This window comes from Dipodomys merriami, unplaced genomic scaffold (genome assembly GCF_024711535.1).
Source record: "Dipodomys merriami isolate MVZ:Mamm:240054 unplaced genomic scaffold, mDipMer1.0.p SCAF_20, whole genome shotgun sequence".
Lineage (NCBI taxonomy): Eukaryota > Metazoa > Chordata > Mammalia > Rodentia > Heteromyidae > Dipodomys > Dipodomys merriami.
In genome coordinates this window covers 15,581,651-15,603,683 of record NW_027203382.1, presented here as the reverse complement: position 1 = coordinate 15,603,683, position 22,033 = coordinate 15,581,651, and positions in this window count along the sequence as shown.

Genomic DNA, 22,033 nt, shown 5'->3' with positions numbered 1-22,033 from the left:
AAAACAATGTGCATGAAAACTCACTTAAAACATATCAAACATAAATGTTATGCAAATTATTAGTAAATTTGTTACATTCTACCAGAATAATTTATATTAAAATCATATTCAAATAAAAAAGAAAGAAACAAGAAATAACTGCCAATAGTACAATTTAAAAAATAAAAACAACTGCTTCCATTTCTTGGAGTTCATTTTGATAAGTATCATTTTATATGGTCATATGCAAATGGCTACTGAGCCATTGAGATCCTCTGCTAAGAATATCCTACACATATTCTAGTAATTACAAATGAGGGAGACCATGCAGCCTATGTTTCTTTGAGGCTGGCTTGCTTTGCTTAATATTTTTTCCATATCTTTCCATTTCCTTATCAATGGGGAAAATGTCATTCTTTCTGATGGAAGTATAGAATTCCATTGTGCATATATACCTCATTTTCTTGATACATCCATCTACTGTCACATGTCAGGCCTAAGGACCAATAGAATTGAAACGAACCTACAAACCTATGGCCTTCTCATCTTTGTAAGGGAGCCAAAAACAGCATGGAAGAAAGATAACCTCTTCAACAAATGATGCTGGCAGAAATGGCTATATATGTGTAGAAAATTGAAGTTACAGGGTGATATATCGCCCTGCATCCATTTGATCCAAATGGATCAAAGACCTCAATGTAAGACTGTAACAAATTTTAATGACTACACATCTGCTTCCAGAACGTAAACACTTCTTATAGTCTGTAATCGTTTTCCCTGACCTCATTTAAGTTGTTATTTGTGGTAAATATTCAGGAGTAGGATTACTCATTTTTAGGCTAGGAATATGTGTTATATTTTATTTTGTTAAAGACTGAAAATTTGCATTTCCAAGTTACTACAGCATTATAATATCACCAGAAATGTATGGAAGTTACCATTGCCATGTATGTATACCAGTATTGTGGCAAAATTTGCTTAGCCAATATAAATAAGTTTATTTCCAGTTATTATAGTAAAGATATTTAGAATATTTTAAAATTTATACTTCTCAGTTGACTACACTGAAGCTCTTTCTTTTCTGTTATTTGTCCCTTTTATCCCCCTGGGGTTATGTCTGTGTTGTGTTTTAATAATTGCTCATTTATGCTGTATAAAATTCTGATGTATTTAAAAAGTATTCTCTTCTTATACATGATCAACATTTTCATTTTCTTTTTTTGTGGTTTAAACAGTAGAACTTTTTAGTATGGGTGAGGTCATTGTTAGATTTTGCAAGTGACTGTCTTTTGTTAATTTTAACCCCTTAACTGTTGTTTTCATTTTTGTTGCTTTTTCTGGCTTAAGCATAAACACATTATGGGAAAGATAGTTTACAATAGTCATCTTGGTCATACTTATTAATAACAGTACTAAATAGATCTGGGATTGCATAGATGTCCTTGAAGACTATTTATTATATGGTTTCAGTATCTTTATTGGACACTTATGGTTCTGATAGTATATTGTTATTTGTTTTCATTTTGTTAGTAATGCAACTACTATCAGAATTAAAATATATAGTATTTCTATCACACTTAAAAATTCTCTTGTCAATTTTCAAAATAAAACAGTATTTTGAGTATCAGAAATTTAAATTAACAAGAGAAGCAAACTGAAAGTTTTCTTTTTATGTTTTTTTTTTTTTTTGTTAATTGATTGGTTGATTTATTTTCTTCAGTGCTGGGATTGAACTCAGGATCTTGTACATGCAAGGCAAGACCTATACCACTGACATGATTTATCCTCTTTGAAAAATTTCATCTGTTCTGTTGCATGCGTATTCTACATAAAAAATCATTACCAATCATTACCAATATTTTTTGTTCTAGCATGGTTTGTTAATTATAATTCCCATATGAACCCATCTTAGTACGTTTGTCAAAAAACAATTACCAATAGGTATGTGGATCCATTTATTAATCATTGGCTCTGCATCTTTGGTTTATCTGTATATCTTTATACTGATATTAAATTTTCTCATACACTTGATCATAATATAAATTGTATTATCAAACTTGATTTTTGGCTAATCTAAGTCCGTTTGACTTAATAAGTATTTTAGGATCAGATTATTATTTTCTTTTTAAGAATGCTCTGGAATTCTGTTGGAATGGAACTCATTCTATAAATAAATTTGGTTTACAAATTTATTTTTAATATTATTTTCATATTGATTATTGTAGTCTATGAATACCATATAGCTCCCAATTTCTTAAATTTTCTCATCCATAGCATAGCAACTTTTAATAGAACTTTTAAAGTTTTTAATAATTATAGGCAAATATTATAGATGCATATAGCAAGTTATTTATCACAGTGTTGTTTGAAATTATAAAAATGGAATAAACTTAAAAACACTGCTAGGCAGTGTTGTTAGGTCATTTTTTGAAGAATTCACTGTTTTAAATGCCTCAAGGTATTTTCTAAATAGTATTTTACAAAGTGGAAATCTTTAAATTTGAATGATCTGTCATAGATCAAAATATTTTTGGCAACTCAGAATTTATAGAATTTATAGAACAGGTTCTTAAATAGTTGCCAATAAAGAGAATAATGATTCTTCAAAGATGGATGAAATTATGACAAAACCATTCAGAGTAAAAATCGCCAAAAAAATAATTACTGTATTGTTTTTTTTTCAAACAGTTTATAAACTGGTTTTGAAGAGATTCTATCTGGATTTTATTAGATTCGAATGGACCTTGCTACAGCTTGCCTAGAACTAAGAAATATCTCACAAACAATAAATTATTTCTCATGTGAAGCAGTGAAGCTATATAGCAAAGAACACTAGACTTAAAAAAGAGTTAGGAGGAAGATGGCAGAGGAGAAGCTGGGGGCTAAACAAGCTCATACTTAGAAACCAGTTTTAGTGTTCTAGTGGAAAATTGAAGGCTAGAGAGTCCCACCAAGAGTGCTGCCATATTAACAAAGACACCCAGATCAAAGGTACAAGAGGCATTGTGTGAGCAGATCCTCTAACCACCAGCAGGAACTGAAAGGAGCAGAAATCTTCAACATGCTGACCACAGACACTCACAGACCATGGACGGCCCAGAAACCAAGAGAAAGGCCTGAGCACCCCACAGACATCCTCAGTCCTTCTCACAGAGGAAATGTGGGAAGGTAGCCCTTCCCCACACACTAGAGAAGAACTCCATCTTTGATATTGACTAAGACTGAGATACAGCAGCTAACAGGTAACTCAGGCCTTAGAAGAAGACAATAGGAGCCGTTCTAATGGAGCATAGTTACCCCTTCCTTTGTTTTTCCCCTACTATCTCTTCCCTCCCAATTCCTCCCTCCCCCCCAAATTTGTGAAGTTCCTTTTCAACATAGTGTCTTGTATATCTCAGTGTTACAATGAATCAACCTGTATCCTTATTATAGCTTTTTGTTATTTTCTTTCCCCTCCCCAAATTAGAAAAATGTATATACAAGATACAGGATACTGGAATCAAATGTAACTGTAAAGGCTCTCTACAGTATCTTTACAATAAAAAAATATGCATTAAAAATAATAAATACATAAATAAATAAATAAATAAATAAATAAATAAATAAATAAATAAATAAATAAATAAAACAGGAGCCATTCAACAGGTCAAAGGAACCTGACCTGAGGGCTCAGCTCTGCTGCTGGGGAAAGTTCCCCTTTCCCAGCAGAGGAAGCTCTGCGAGGGGGTAGGTAACTGTCCTCCGTGGGTAAACAGAGTCAGAAGCTGCCTCATCCCTCTACAGCAGGGGCAACAACTCCAGCTGCTCCAGGGTAAACTTGGAAACTCATTACATATAAATCCTGAGAATGGCTCCAGGCTGGGCTGCTTGAGTCAGGAGCTAGCCTATCAGGGCAAAGCTTCTGATTGCTGACAGGCCACAGCCCTACCTACAACCCAGCTCCCTAACAGCAACTCCAAGCTAAAGGAAACAGCCATGTTCCTCTTTTGTAATACTCAAAGCAAATTGCCCACCCACTCAATGAGCCTGGGAGCTGGGTCAGAAAGTCCCTGGTAAGGCAAAGCTTCTTTCCGCCTGCCCAGATTTAAGAAACCAACCAAGCCACAGGAAAACCAGACACCAAAAGCAAACCAGAGACTCCACCAAACACTGTTTACAGACACAGAGGAGACACAAGATTCCCACTCACCCCCCCAAAAGAAATCAAAAGAGTCTTTTTTTGCATAATTTTAAATTTTTTTAAATGTTTTTTCTATTTTTTACATCATTTTTATTTTAGGTTATTTATTATTCTTTTGTTTTGTTTTTTTTTCCTGTCTCTTTTATTCTCTTTATACTCTTCCCTTTTGAATCTTTTTGTTTTATTTTTTTTTGCTTTACTTAACTGTTGTTCTGTTCATCTCCAGATATATATGTACGCCTTCAATTATTACACCTTAGCCTTCATTGTGTGCATATGTAAATTTTGATTACTTAGTTCACAAACTCTCAGACTTAACTCCTTTAATTGTAGTATTGTTTCTTTATATTTATATAATTTTTAAGTGTTTTTTTAATATTTAATTTTTAATTTTTCCTTTTTCCTTTTTATCTCTTTTCCTTTTCTTCTATCCCTTTCCTCTCTTTGAATTTAGGTCTTGGTTCTATTCCCTCTCTCCCTTTCCCTACTTACATTCCCATAATCTTATTTTCCCCTCACAATTCTCCTTAAACCTATTAATTTCTGGTCTACTGACTCCTTCTTTGATTTTCTTAGTCCATTGATCCCTAGTTATTTGTTGTTGAACTAGATTGTGTCTGTTGAACTAGAATGCATCTGTACTCATTTTGACTGTGTCAAACAATCTGTGCAACTACAGGGCTCTGGTAGATGCTTGCCTTAAAGTAGTGTTCTAGCATGGAATTGGTTTTGCTTGCATGCCCAACTGGGCAGAACAAGCCAGACGAACAAGAAAAATAGCAAGTCCAGATATCTCAATTCCACCTCATGATATTCAGGCAACAGAGCAGTTAATGAATAATCCAGAGGAGAGTTCGCAAGATGTTGTACAAATACTACTGGTAAACATGCTGAATGAAAAGATTGAAAGCCTGCAAAGGACTCTGTGTGATAGGGAAATGCATGAATATGATGATGCTAATCAAAGATTAGTAGAAGAATTGTGTGAGTAGGATGAGAATGAACAAAGATTAATGGAGACACTCATGGAATCCACAAACAGAAATCTGGAGGGATCCATGAAGGCCACAAAGTGAGTGCTGAATGAAGCCCAACAAAAGGAAAGGGAGTCCAATGAAACTATAAACAATCAACTAAAGGATTTGAGAATGAAAATGAAAGCCAAATTAAGGAGGAAGAAGTCCATAGAAGATCTAAAACTAAGCTACAACGAAGAATTTGAAGTCATCAAATCCGACCAAGTAGAAGGAAAGGAAATTTTAAAAAAGTAGAAAGTCTTGACAGTAGATTAGAGCATGCAGAGGACCAAATCCCTGGGATTGAAGACAGCCTAGACATTATAGAAAAAGAACAGATAACTATTCAAGACAAATATGATAGTTCTATTCAACATGTAGAAGATACCATCAGAAGGCCTAATTTAAGTCTAATGGGTGTAGAGGAGGGTGTAGATACAGAAGTGAAAGGTCTAAGGAATTTATTTAAAAGGATCCTAACAGAGAACTTCCCAAACATGCAAAAAGATAAGGCCATTCAGGTACAAGAAGTCTTTAAAACCCCAGATAGACCAGACCAGAATAGGACATCCACACAGGATCAATTGAGGCCAAACAAAGGATCCCTTGGCAGTCGGGGAGAAAAGATCAAACACCTATAAAAGGTAACCAATCAGAATAAATTCAGATTTCCCAGCAGCAACAACAAAAGCAAGAAGAGCCTGGAATGGTGTATGCCATGCCCTAAAGACAAACAACTATCAACCAAAAATACTGTATCCAGCTAAACTCTCCTTTAATGGAAGGACAAATAAAAACCTTCCACAGCAAAGAAAAATTGAAACAATATATCTCCACTAATCCAGCTCTACAAAAGGTACTTAACAATGTCCTACACATAGAAAACCAACAAGAGCACAATAAAGGCCAAGAACCATCCCTTTAACAGAGAATCCAAGAATCATAGGAAGAATCCAGTTGACACAGCCCCCAAGAAGGTGGATAACATGGCAAGAACTACCAAACAACTCTCAGTCCTAATTCTCAATATTAATGGACTTAACTCTCAAATAAAGCAGCATAGACTGTCTAGTTGAATAAAAAAAAAACAAGATCCTTCTATCTGCCGCCTTCATGAAGAAATGCTCAACCTCTCTAGCCATAAAAGAAATACAAATCAAAACAACATTGAGATTCCAACTCACCCCAGATAAAAGAACTCTAATAACAACAGAAGGGAACCCTACTGCATTGTTGGTAGGAGTGTAAACTTGTTCAACAATTTTGGAAAGTAGTATGGAGGTTCCTCAAAAGACTCCACCTAGAGCTCCCCAATGACCCAGCAATCCCACTTTTGGGCATTTGCCCAAAGGATGACAAAGAAGAACATGCTAAAGTTACCAGCACAACTATGTTTATTGCAGCATTATTTATGATAGCTAAGATATGGAACCAACCCAGATGCCCCTCAAGAAATGCATCAAGAAAATGTGGTATATATACACAATGTAATTCTATGCCTCCATCAGAAAGAATGACATTGTCCCATTTGTTAGGAAATGGAAAGACACTTGAAAATTATATTAAGTGAAATAAGCCAGGCCCAAAGACACATAGTTCCCATGGTTTCAGTTATTTGCAATAACTAGTATATGTCTGAGACAAGCAGAAAAGGTCAGATAAGATGATGTTAAGTGAAATGAACCCCAAGATAGGGACACAAGTGGTTTTTACTTCCTTGCTATTGTTTCTAACATATTTATAAGGTACCATGTGATTTTTTTTGTTGCTTTGTATGTGCCTCTCCCAGAGCATAACCCCTGTTTTCACTGTATTGGATGTTGGTATAATTTGGGGAGGGGAAGGGAAAAAAAATCTTGTTTAAATAGGGATACAGATTGACCCACTGCAGCAATGAGATGTACAAGACGCTATGTCGAAAAATGAACTGAACAATTTAGGCAAGGGTTAGAGGAGGGTGTGGGGGTTGGGGGTTAGCTGAGGAGGTGGGAGGGAAGGGATGGTAGGGGAAAAACAAAGGAGGAGACAACAATGCTGGATGAAAAATATACTCATTACCTTGCTCATGTAACTGTAACCCCTTTGTAGAGTATTTTCACAATAAAAAATTAATTAAAATTAAAAAAAGAAAAACCACACTCTCCTCCCTCAAAAAAGAGAGACACACCTTGCCACATAAACAAACATTCTGAAAGTGAAAGTGTGGAATAAAATCTACCAAGCAAACGGCCCCCTAAACATGGGGAAGTTGCAATCCTAATATCAGATGATATATACTTCAAATAAAAATCAGTGAGAAGAGATAAATAAGGTCATTACATACTAATTAAGGGATCTCTCTTTTAGGAGGATATTACAATTCTAAATATCTATTCACCAAATAATGGAGCACCCAATTTTATCCAAGAAACACTACTTTCCCTAAAATACACATACATCCAAAGACAGTAATTGTTGAGACTTTAACACACCACTATTCCTGCTGAATAGATCAACACAGCAAAAACTCAACATAGAAACCTTAGATCTAAACAACTGCAGAGTTACTAGAGTTAACAGACATCTACCAAATATTTCACCCAGCAGCATCAGAATACAAGTTCATCTCAGCAGCACACAGAACATTCTCCAAAATAGACCATGTTTTAGGTCACAAAGAAAATTTGTCCAAATTCAGAAACATTGAAATTATGTCCTGCATTCTCTCAGATGACAAGGGAATAAAATTTGAATTCAATACCAAAAGCCACCAAAGAAAATCCTGTAATACATGGAGGCTGAACAACACACTGTTAAACCACCAGTGGGTCATGGAAGAGATTAGAATGGAAATTTAAATGTTCATGATACTTAACAAAAATGAACAGACAGATCACTAGCTCTTCTGGGACACAGCAAAGGCAGTATTCAGAGGCAAGTGTATAGCTTTGAGTTCCTACATCAATAAATTGGAGAGATCTGAAACCAACAATTTAACGAGGTACTTGAAGCTTCTTGGAAAAGAGCAACAAACTAAACCACAATTTAGTAGCCAGAAACAAATAATTAAAATTAAATCAGAATTAAATTTAATTAGAATCCAAAAAACAATAAAAAGAACCAATAAAACAAAGAGTTGGTTCTTTAAAAAATTAACAATATTGATAGACCCTTAGCAAATCTTATCAGACGACAAGAACACACCCAAACAAACAAACTCAGAAATGAGAATGGAAACATCACCACTGAAACAACTAAGATTCAGAACATTATAAGGGAATACTTCTCAAACCTATATGCTAAGAAATTTGGAAGAAATGGATGAATTTCTAGAAAATATTGGTACGCCCAAATTAAACTAAGATGATTTAAACCAACTTAAAATACCTATATGCAGCTTTGAAATAGAAACAGCAATAAGAGGGGGGGTGCGGGGAGGAATGTGTGGGGGGGGCGGGTGGATGATGGGAAGGCATGGGAACGGGAAACAAAGGAGGAGGCTACAATGCTTGATAAGAAATGTACTCATTATCTTGCCCATGTAATTGTAACCCTTCTGTACAGTATTTTCACAATAAAAAAAAGAAATGTAAAAAAAAAAAAAAAGAAAGAAATAGCAATAAGAGATCTCCCACCCAAGAAAAGCCCAGGATCAGATGGATTTACAGCTGAATTCAACAAGGCCTTCAAAGCAAAACTCACACCAATATTTTTCCAACTCTTCAATGAAATTGAGAGGGAAAGTATACTACCAAACTCTTTTTAAGAAGCCATCATAACCCACATCCCCAAACCAGGCAAGGACTCATCAAAGAAAGAGAACTATAGACCTATTTCTTTGATGAACATTGATGCAAAACTTCTTAACATTTTAGCCAAAAACATAAAAAAGTAGTAAAAAAAATCACACACCATGATCAAACAGGATTCATTTCAGGGATGTAAACCTGGTTCAATATATGTAAATCAATTAACATAATTATTCACATCAACAAGAGCAAGACTAGAACCATATGATTATCTCAATAGATGCAGAAAAAGCAATTGACAAGATCCAACACCCATTTATGATGAAAGGTCTGGAAAAACTCGGAATCCATGGAACTTTCCTTAATACAATAAAGGTTGTATATGACAAACCTACAGCTAGCATTATACTTAATGGCAAAAAGCTAAAGTCATTTCCTCTAAATTCAGGAATGAGACAAGGATGTCTACTCTCTCACTTCTCTTCAGTGTACTATTAGAATGCCTAGCTAGAGCAATAAGACAACATGCAAACATAAAGGGGATCCAAATAGGGAAAGGTGCAGTAAAACTCTCCCTCTTTGCAGATGACATGCATTTAAAGAACTCCAGGGACTCCACTCTCAAATTACTCGAGCTGACTTAAAACTTTGGCAAAGTAGCATGGTATAAAATTAACCCTCAAAAATCAGTGGCTTTCTGTATGCCAATAACTAGAAGAGTGCAACTGAAATCAGGAAAGCAACTCCTTTTGTAATAGCCCCACAAAAAATAAAATACTAGGAGTTACCTTAACTGAAAACTTTAAAACCCTGAAAAAGGAAATTAAGACAGAACTAAGGAAGTGGAAAAACCTCCCATGCTCCTGGATTGGAGGATTAACATCATGAAATTGACAATACTGACAAAGGCTATCTGCAAATTCAATGCAATACCTATCAATATTCCAACCTCATCCTTCAAGGAAATAGAAGCAACCCAAAAATTTATATGAAACAATAAAAGACCCTGAATAGTAAAAAAAACAATTCTTAGCAGAAAGAACAGTGCTGGAGGAATATCAATATCAAATTTCAAACTCTAGTACAAAGCCATAGTAATCAAAACAGCTTGATACTGGCACAAGTACAGACCTGAGGATCAACAGAATAGAACTGAAGACCCAGAAATGAAACCACAGACACCTATAGCTACCTAATCATTGATAAGGGAACTAAAAAAATAGAATGGAAGAAAGACAGCCTCTTCAGTAAATGCTGCTGACAAAATTGGTTTAACACCTGTAGAAAACTAAAGCTAGATCCTTCTATATCACCCTGCACCAGAATCAACTCCAAATGGATCAAAGACCTTGGAGTCAAAGCAGACACCCTGAAAACATTACAGGAAGGAATATGAGTAACTCTAGGGCTCCTTGGCATAGCCCAAAGTTTTCTTAATAGAGATCCAGAAACACAAGAAATCAAAGAAAGTTTGGACAAATGGAATTTCATGAAACTGCAGAGCTTCTGCATGCAAAGGACATAGCTAGTAAGATCAATAAAAAAAGTCCACAGATTGGAAGATCGTGAAGATATGAGACAAAAGACTTAAAAAGAATCTTCTCTGAAGAGGAAATAAGAACAGCCAATAGACAAATGAAGAAATGCTCAACTTCTCTGGCCAGAAAAGAAATGTAAATCAAAACAACATTGAAATTCCAACTCACCCCAGTTAGAATAACTATAATCAAGAAATCTAATAACCACAGATGCCAGAGGAGATGTGGCCAAAAGGGAACCCTACTGCATTGTTGGTAGGAGTGTAAACTTGTTCAACCACTTTGGAAAGCAGCATGGAGGTTCCTCAAAAGACTCCACATAGAGGTCCCCTATGACCCAGCAATCCAACTTCTGGACATTTACCCAAAGGATGACAAAGAAGAACATGCTAAAGCTACCAGCACAACTATGTTTATTACAGCATTACTTACTATAGCTAAGATATGGAACCAACCCAAATGCCCCTCAGCAGATGAATGGATCAAGAAAATATGGTATATATATATATATACATATATATATATGTATGTATATAGTGGAATTCTATGCCTATATCAGAAATAATGACATCACCCCATTTGTTAGGAAATGGAAAGACATGAAAAAAATTATATTACTTGAAGTAAACAAGGCAAAAAAGCATAGGTCCCATGGTTTCCCTTATTTGCAATCACTAGTATATGTCTAGGACAAGCAGAAAAGTTTTAAAGCTATGTACTATGTACTTATATATGATTATATAAGATGATGCTAAGTGGAATGAACCCCAAGATAGGGACACAAGCGGTTTTATCTTTTTTTGCTGTTGTTTTTAATGTATGTACAATGTGCTTTGTGATTATTTTGTATGTTCTACCCCTATTGTATAACTGTTGTTTTCACTGTATTTGATTCCGGTGCCCTGCATCTGTTTTGTTGTTGTTGTTTGTTTGTTTACTTTTTGTGATTCTTTTCTTTTTTATGTTTTTATTGTAACAATAATATACAGAGGGGTTACAGTTACATGAGTAAGGTTATGAGTACATTTCCTATCGAGTGTTGTGACCTCCTCCTTTGTTTTTCCCCTACCATCTCTTCCCTCTCCACCTCCCCAACAAAGGTGTTGTTTTTAATGTACTTATAATGTACTACGTAGTTTTTTTGCTTCTCTTGTATGTTCTTCCCCTATCATATAACCCCTGTTTTCATTGTATTTGATTCCAGTGCCCTGCATCTTTTATATACATTATTCTAATTTGGAGAGGGGAAGAGAAATTACAAAAACCTGAAATGAGGATATAGGTTGACTCATTGTAACAATAAGATGTACAAGACACTGTGTTGAAAATGAACTTTACAACTTGGGGTGTGGGGAGGAGATAGGGAGGTGGGAAGGAAGGGATGGTAGGGGAAAAACAAAGGAGGGGGTAACAATGCTCAATAGGAAATGTACTCATTACCTTACTCATGTAACTGTAACCCCTCTGTACATTTATTACAATAAAATATACATTAAAAAAAGAAAAAAATAGAAATTTAGATTTTATTTCTAACTTTAACAGCCACTATGCAGATAGACCTGGTAGAATGCAGCTGCATCCTCAGACAACCATCTGCCCAAACCACAAGTCAATTCTATCCACCAGTTTCTTAGCCCAGTACTTTAGCAGAACTCCTTTGTTAAAGCTACCCAGATTTCATCCTCAGAGTCTTGTTCAATAATTCCAAGCCAGGTGAGTCTCAGAAAATTATACTTTGATGTCCTATTGGTTTTTGATTATTTGTGGTGATGATTCTGTTGACTAGCATCAGGGATTATTGGAAGAAATGATCTTTAGGGATTCTTTCTTATTCTAAAGTCCCATGATTCTGTTAGAGCAATGAAACAAAAAATCAAGCTTCTATATCACTTCTAATCAGTCTCTAATGATCACAAGTTGCTGCTGATTAGGATAAATGAAGGATTCATTTCAAATTAAGAAATAATTATTGAAATAATGAATATGAATCTTTAATATCAAGGAGTTAGTGTAAGCAGCATCGAATAAAAGAGCATTGCATTGTCTTCATTCTAAGACTGTTAAGAATATTGGCAATCTTCATTTCTTTCTTTAGGGAAGAGGAAGAACAAAAAAAAACTGAAGTTATTTGGAATTCTATGTACTTTTGCCCTTTAGAACTAGGTGGTGTTACCGAAAGTAATATGGATTCTAGCACATTACAATATATAAATATCAGACCCTGAATATCAATGTGCAGTGTATCTTTGGCCTTTGGGATATTAAAATGTTTGATGAGCCATGGACATACATTAAGTTGAAAAAGTAAAAAGTGGTCTTTCTAAGGTATGTTATAAACTCCAAGAGAAAGAATAATGTCTTATTTGAAGTCCTCTAAAACACTTTTTAAAAATTTATTTATTTATTTATTTTGTTGGTCAGGGGCTTGAACTCTGGGCCTGGGCGCTGTCCTTCAGCTCTTCAGCTCAAGGTTAGCGCTCTACCACTTGACTCATGGCTTCACTTCCAGCTTTTTTCTGCTTATGTGGTGCTGAGGAATCGAACCCAGGGCCTCATGCATGCGAGGCAAGCACTCTACCACTGAGCCTCTATAACACTTTTTGTTTGTTGAAGTTAAATAGTCATTCAATAAAAGTCATTAATGATATTTATCATCATGGGTTAAGTTATATCGAAAGTACTACTTCAGTAAAATGTAAAAAAATATATTTCAAGGGGTAGTGGATATAACTTTGAGACCAGATAGTACTTTAAATATATCTATATATGTATCTATCTATATATATAAAGATATTTATAGTTTTGGGTATCTCTTGTTTCTTTTTATTTGTACTTTGTTGCATAACTAACATTTAATTTGTAAATGAATGTTATTTATACTTTATTCTTTTAAACTTACTTGAATTTATGTTCACATATAAACTATTTTTATATACATTTGACAATATATTTTTAGTATCCACTATGTACAAAACACTTCCCTGGCATACTATAAAAAAGGAAGAAAACTACCAGGGTTGGAGGTTTGGTTCAGATGGTAGCACTCCAGCCGATGAGTAAAAGCATCTGATAGCAAGTTCAAATCCTTACCTCAGATTAAAAAAAAATCATTTCCTTATATATTGCCTTAGCTCTTTTCTCTCTTTTGTCTAACCACACTGAATATTGTAGCCAAACATGTTTCCTACTTTTTGTTTTACTGGACATTCTTTCCTCTGTGTTTCTGGGTCCAATCATAACTTTAAGTATCTTGGCAGTATAATCATATTCATATCTTTACTCTGCAAAATAGTGTGGTTTTCTCCTCAGAAACTATCTGCCTTGATGTTCAAGATGATCCTCCACATTGTTTACTCTTGAACGTCTCAAAGGCTAACCTTTCATCACAGAAGCCTGATTTCTTGTCTTCTTCATTCCCGTTATATAATGCTCAACCTTCCTCAACTTAGTAGGCAAATGATACTAGTATGGGTCTCATTCTGACAATTTATCATATAAACTTCATTTACAGTAATATTGGCATGGATGATACCTGGTTTACTATTATTATGAAGTGATTTTGTGTGGGACATTTTTAGGGAATAAGAAGACATAAACTAAATCTCTGACCAAAAAAAATAGTTTAAATCTATTTGGGAGTGGAAATATGACAAAGAATTGATAATTATGCTAATAATATAGACTAAATCCAAATAAGTATAATAGAAAGGCAGTTAGAATGTCAATACTACAATTCAGATATACTGCATGGTATACACAAACATATACACACATTTCCTTAATGATTTCCATGTGTTTTGGTGCTTAGATTTTTATTCAGTTCACATTAGCTATTATTTATTTTTTAACCAATTTAACATACATACCTCAGCCTTTTTAAGGTAAAGGATATTTGAATTTCATTAGTATGTGGATATGTGGGCTTTTTTTTTCTTGTCCTTCTTTTCCCTTGTAGTATCTGGTCTTATAAGATTTTACAGTTCCATAGCAGTTAGAAAAGGGCCTCAGATTTTCATATGAGTCATATTGCTAGTTCTGTCAGATGGACTACTGGGCTTGGAGAATTTGCTCCAAGGTTAGGGCTATGTTTTCCTGAAGTGAGCAATAGCTAATAATTGATTCCAGAGAGCTGGGCCTTTTACCTGGCAGACTAGAAGCCCACCTGGGTTCCTGATATTTGCCTGAAACTCTGAGACACATCAATGTCTTCTTCTTAAGTGCTAATAATGAGAAGTGGTAATCCCCTTTCCTTTCTCCTTACCTCTGAAATTTCTCTTCTCCAGAGGCAACCACTGCTAACTCTGTTAACTGTTCCTTTAGGGAATGTTGGTACAAGATTGAGAGAGAATATAAGAGTATCCAGTGAGGTAATAGAAAATAATTCATGCCTGTTTTTGTCCCTCCTTTCAGGAAGTTCCTTTCAGATTTCAAGAAGTCCTTTAACTCCAAAGTGATCTCTTCATTGGGCATATTGATTCTAAGTTAGAAACCATTTTTACATCATCTGGTGTCTCAGGAGAAATTATAAACAACAATGACATGGTAGGCCATAGGCAGTCAGGAGACCACCAAAGAGGGACAAATGAGAGGAAAGGGAGACTTGAACTAGAGAGAACTGTAAAAAGTTTGGTGCCTTTCTAGTGGAAATGTGTAAAACACATTCCAAGACTTCATTAACATCCTCTATATGTTTGCTTTAGAATTTTCCCTAAATATCGTGGTTTCCAACAAGAATCGTATTTCCTCATCACACAAGAGGCTTTATCCTGTTTACAGAAAGTCTGCTGGTAAAAGCTTTGGAGTTTGCTGCCAGTTAACATTTGTAGCCAGTTGAAGTCACTCACAGCGCTGAACCATGGCAACAGTCCTCTTTCAACCTACAGGATGGCTTGTTTTTGCACTTTTTTCAACAATTAATTTTCTCTCTCTTTCTGTCTTTTTCTCTCTGTGTGTCCTAGTCTCTTTCTGTACCTATCTCCCTGCCTTTCTCTCCATTTCTTTCTCTCCTTTTCCCCACTACTTTTTGTCTATCTTTGTTCTCCCTTTTTCACACACACACACACACACACACACACACACACACACACACACACACACACACTCACACTCAGAATAGAACTTTCTAAAATGGAAATGCACAGAAAATCCCCTTTATTGCCTGTTCAGTTTTGTTATCTTTGCATCATTGGCTTTTCATGCTGATGGGGTTCAGGTTGAAGCAATCGTATAAGACATTTCCATTATTTTAGTAACAGAAGGCAAAGGGTCATCTAAATTCATTTCAATCTGCTTTAAGCATAAGGACTATACTGCACATATTGAAAAACAGCAAGCAAAATGTACATTGAATTTGAATATCGTCCTATAATCTCTGGATTGTCTGAGGATGATAGTTAAGGTGTGATAGTACAAATCCCTCCAAAAATATACTTACTATAACCAAATTCCTGATATTTCATATAAATCATTTCATTTCATTGTTGTAGCAGCCAACACAGTGGTTATTGTTAAAATTCTATTTGTAGAAACAACTCAGAAAGCTAAAATAACCTAAAAATAAACAATTAAAAATTAAAACAAATTAAAAAATGTCTAAAGACATTGAAAAGTATGTCTGACTCCAAGTATGTTGATCCATTTTTAGTCCCTAAAGGAAAATTATTAAGGTCATACTTTAACTATAGGAAAATTATTAATGTCCATTCTACTAGAGAAGTCCTTATGGTATATATATATATATATATTTGGGTCCAGTCATGGGGCCTAAACTCTGGGCCTGGGTGCTGTCCCTCAGCTCTTGAGCTCAAGGCTAGCGCTCTACCACTTGAGCCACAGCGCCACTTCCGGCTTCTTTTTTTTCTGCTTATGTGGTGCTGAGGAAGTGAACCCAGGGCCTCAAGCATTCAAGGCAAGCGCTCTACCACTGAACCACCTTCCCAACCCATGGCTTATATTTTATTATTATGAATATTACAGTTTTTTCTGCTCTGGGCATCTACCTCCAGTTTTGCACTGTTCTATAAAGATCTGAAGGTTGAATGCTTCAGTAAAAAGAGGATATGTGCTGAAAAATAGAATTAAAATGTAGTTTCTCTTTCTTGTAGCGGAGAGCAGAATTTTGGGATGCAATATTGCACAACTGCGCCAGTATATTTGTTTTCTGGTGTTCATGTCGGCTTGGGAAATGAGAAGTGTCTCACTGGGGTGGAAGTCATTCACAAAGATGGGTCAATTTGCTCTGAGATTTTTCAAGTTGCTACTTTTAACAAAGCAAAACTACTGATTTGCAGGGCATCCGAATATAGAAAACCAAAGGAACTTAAATAAAGAAAATAAGTCAATAAAATACAAAACAAGATACTTCATTAAATCTTCTCCACTGGGCTGAACTCCCTCCAAAAAGCATTCGATTCAAGAGTGAGTCAGGCCCTCCAATAAATACACTCAAACCGATTTTGTGCATGAGGACTGCTCCTTTATACCATAAAAGTTTCCTGAGTGGAGATTTCCTGAGATATTCCCTCTCTTAGAGACTATGTATCCAGGAATGAAAGAAAAACTTCTCACAGAGGATTGAATCAGGTGCAGGATCCAGTCACTCAGTCTATATCTTAGTTTTGCAATGTCAGAAAACTTGCCAGAGAGCCTGAGGCGGCTCCTTTCTCCTCTCTGCAGAGTATAGAAGGTTAATCATCTCTGGATATGCCTGAATATCCATATTTCATTAATATGTTGAAATTAATTTCTGATGTCAAGACAAACTAATTTACCTATCATATTTATCCAAATCCTTCACAACTATTGCTCAGCAATGAAATCATATTAGCTTATTTCCTCTAAAGACAATACAGAACTCTTTAGTCCCAATACCACACATACATGGATCCCCCAATTGCCCTTCTGTCTATTGCCTCCCTGGTAGCATGCATCACAGATAATCATAAATACAAAAAACCTCACCATATTATTGGCCTGACAACAAAGAGGATAAAAATACCTCTCTGTAGCTTTCTTCAAAAAGAATGTTGTTGTCAGTGAATATACTACTGTTTGTTGAGTACTTCACATTTCCTATAAGACAATCATTGTATAAATACTAGGTATTATTACTATTATTACCACGTTGAACATTTTGGTGAATAGTAGGAAAGTTCCCTCACAATCCTGGCTGTAAACTAGCAATAAATCAATCCCTCCCCCCACCCTTCTTTGAGGCTGTTCTAAGGGCTTTGAACAATGATACTAAAGTAACAATTCAAGTATATACACTGTGCCTAATGAATAGCAGTGCTCTTGATTAATGGCACTTGTTCAACATCATACTGACAGAACTATGAAATGAAAAAAAAATCTGCCTACTGTGATTTCCCCCCGCCTCATTTTAAAAAAAAGATCTAGGCATCATCAGAGCTGATTTTTTTAAGAGCTGGATTTTTTATTACCTTTTTGTCTATTCAACTGCTACTGTATTTTTCACTCGACAAGTACTGTGCTTTTGTTTCACGCTGGTGCTTGCTATCAGTCTGTTATCACTCATGAGATCTGCTGTGGGATCTGTGAAGGCTCTCCACAATCAGCAAGCTCACAACTCTCCTAGCACAAGACCTCCATCCAGGTGGGAAAGGAGAGAGGGCTGAGGATGAAAGGAGGGCAAACTTGACTGCTGAAACGCACACACCAGTTACAGCTGACTAAAAAAGAGCCGGGTACCAGGAATATCTATCATGAAGCCATTGGTGAATTGCAGGTGACTAGAGGCATACTTCACGGTGCTGTATCAGAGTTTATGTATTTTACTAACCTTATTTCATTGGGTTGAAGCTATATAGTTTTATGAGGCCCCCAATCCTCTCCTAGTTGGAAATAAATTCCTCCTTAGCTGTATATCAGAGAATGACACTGGCTGTTGGCCCATCTCTCTCAGCAAATGCACTGCCTGTATTTCTTGTTCTTTCATCGTCAGGCCAGGGTGCAAGGTATTTCTATATGGCATACCGAGAAGGAAAAGGCTTGCAGTTCAAGGTGAAGGAAGCAGGGCAAGACTCTAGTGCTGGCGTTAGCCTCTTGTTACGCCCCTGTCTTGCAAATTGTTCAATCTGGTGGTGATTTGAATGGTTAGCACTGTTGTCAGCTATCTCTGCCTTCCAGCTTTTCTCCCTCCTGGCAGGAACATCTGGGACACAGACTTTACAAACAGTAATAATAACCCCACTTTAGCTTTCACATTTTTTTGCAGTTGTTATTATGTCATCATGCTAAATGACCATAATTGACCCCCACAATGAAATGTTGCCAACATTCATATGAATAGCAACTGCAATCTCACAGACTAGCAGGCATGTGCTTGGCAAATAAAGATTTTGCTGAATAGCTGAAATCTCAGGTTCTTTTAGGGACCTGAGTATTTCCGAATTATAATGGAAAATGATTTGTTTCTGAAACAAGAGTGCTGCGTATAGGAACCTGACCAGGAGGTCAGGAATAAGTAATATGAAAGAGAGATTTCCAGGATTTATAAGAGCCCTGTGTCTTTGGGGGTTAATTTAGATACAGAGTGATGAGTCATGAGACTCTTCACCTGAGCATGGAGACCTTGTAGTTCTATTTCTCATTTAAGGGACACATACTTAGAGAGGCAGACAGACACACAGATGCATACACAAACATGGATTGGCAGACCAGAGAGACATAGAAGAGAGAGAGAGAGAGAGAGAGAGAGAGAGAGAGAGAGAGAGAGAGAGAGAGAGAGAGAGAGAGAGAGAGAGAGAGAGAGAAGAGAGAGAGAGACAGATAGACAGACAGACAGACAGACAGACAGAGACAGAGACAGAGAGACAGAGACAGAGAGAGACAGCGACAGAGAGACAGAGAGAGACAGAGAGAAACAGAGAAAGGCAAAATCCTGGTTTTATTGCCAACCCAAAGTTAACATTTATCTTTCCCCATGTTCAATAAGGAAGAGTTGCTATGTAGTAAAGACATAATAAGACAATGAAAAAGAAGTGAAAATGCCATCATGTCATGATAATTGTTTCAATAAATAAATGAAGTCTATTTGATTTTCTTTCTTTCTTTTTTTTTATTGTGAAAATACCGTACAGAGGGGTTACAATTACATGGGCAAGGTAATGAGTGCATTTCTTATCAAGCATTGTTTGCCTCCTCCTTTGTTTCCCCTTCCCATCCCTTCCCATCTCCCCCCCCCACTTCTCGCCGTGCCAAAGATGTATAGTTCATTTTCGACATAAGATCTTGTACATCTCATTGGTGCAATGGGTCCACCTATATCCCTATTTAAACAATTTGTTTTGCACAGTGCTTGTTTTTTATTGGGCTATTTTTTTCAAACACAGTATATTGTTCTAAACATAAAAGCAATTCAAAACAAACAAATAAACAGCAAAAAAAATAAAAAGCAGTGAACTTGCAGTTAGTTGTATATAGAATTATATAATCTACAGCAACTTTGCTGGTTGAACCAAGATTATCCAAAACCAGTCAAATGTATTTTCATGGGACTTAAAAAATCTACCTCAAGCCAGGTGCCAGTGGCTCACGTCTGTAATCCTAGCTACTCAGATCTGAGATCTGAGGATCATAGTCCAAAGCCATCCTGGGCAGGAAAGTCCATGAAACTCTGTCTCCAATCAACCACCAGATAACTGGAAGTGGTGCTGTGGCTCAAGTGGTAGAGTGCTAGCCCCAAGCTGAAGAGTGAGGGACAGCACCCAGGCCCAGAGTTCAAGCAGAGCAACCGACCAAAACAAAAACAAAAACAAAAAACAACAAAAAAACCCCACCTTCCTCAGATTCTTATGCTAATTCATTTTCATGTTCCAGAAGCAAACGTCTCTCCACTACTCTGCTGCTTAATGAGAGCACCTTTTCTGGGGGCTCATCATGGTTGAAACAGAAATTATGAAAACGTGTCTATTTCTCACTATAAATAGAAGGTAATAAAATCACAATTAAAAAAAAAGTAAGAGCCAAGAAAAAAAATAAGTTAGCTACTTCAATGATTCTCAAATTGAGAAGTTGACAAAATACTTTATCTGGAGAGGTTTCATGTGGGCACAAAGAGCCATGTCTCAGAGGTGACCTGGAACCACTACAGGACAGAAGATGATTTCTTTTACCTCCTTAAATCCTTTCCTGTCTCCTACTTCACCTATTGACTGGTGGCTCCATTTGGTGATTGGCCCCTTGAAGTATGTCAGAGCCACACAATACTTATCACTCCTCACACTACACCCCAACAAACTGTATTTGTCCCCTCATCCTATTTCTTCCAGCCAATTAAATTCCCAATTATATCAGTGAAATTTTCAATGGCATGCTTTTCCCCCCAGTGAGTACGAATAGCTACAATTCTTGTAATAAATATTCTCAATTAAAAAAAAAACTTATTAACCCAAAAGAATTTCCTATTTATGAACAGGAGATGCTCATGGATGGTCATGAAGTGAAAATCTTGATCAGAATGAATGTGTCCATGGAATAGCTTCCTGATGAAACTCTGGCATACTATATGTTAGCAATATGATACCCTATTTTTAAAAGTTTCCTAATTTTGATTTGAAGTTGATAACCTAAATTAAAGTAATGTAACCTTCTTAGTTTTACTCAATGGCTAAATTAAAATGGAGACTAAAAACAGAGGGCATATCATATTTTAAAATTTATCCCTCCTTATTTTTACAAAATTAGAGGGAGCAAGGAAGAGAGACAATTATTATTGGTTTAGAACTGTTGACCAAGCAAGGCCTAGATTATCTCTGTGATGGTTAGCCACTGTGAGCAAAGAGTTGCTGTTCATGGGACTTGCAGACAAAGAGGAGTCTGTAGTGCTTCTTTGTGTATGTTGAATTTTCTAAGTTGAAAATTTCATTATGAATAATTATGCAGATTTTATCAGAGAGCTCTTACAGCCTGGACAATTCATGAAAAACAGTCCTCTCCTAATTTTACCATGTTGCCATTTTGCCTACCATCTTGGACTTCTTTGATCAATATCTCTTACCTAATCAGCTATATTACTCATATGTGCACAGAATTATGTTTATTTTATGTTATTGCGAAAAGATGCTTATTAACTAAAATAACTATATTTTAACAATACATGTCCATTTCCTACAGTTAATTGTATTTCTTGCAATCCACTTTTTAAATTTTATTTGTATGTGTGTGTGTGTGTGTGTGTGTGTGTGTGTGTGTGTGAGTGAGTGTATGAGAGAGAGAGAGAGAGAGAGAGAGAGAGAGAGAGAGAGAGAGGAACAGTCTCACTATCTTTCACCTTAACATTATATTTCATTCTTTGAGGGTATATGATAGATATCTACATTATGCTCTCACTCTGAGTTATTTCAAGGTAACTCTGGGCCCATATGGAGATGGATTACATTACTTTATAAGTCTTGAGGTAGTGGGAAAGAAAGTACAAGTTCTTGTGCTCCAATCAGGATCTTGGAAGGATTTAACTGAAATGGCTGATCCAGGGTTGTTTATTCTGGATTGGAAGATACTTTAGAATATCTTCTGAGTTTCATAATACCTATGTTTTTATGTCCCTAGTCCTGTCCAATTACTTCTAGT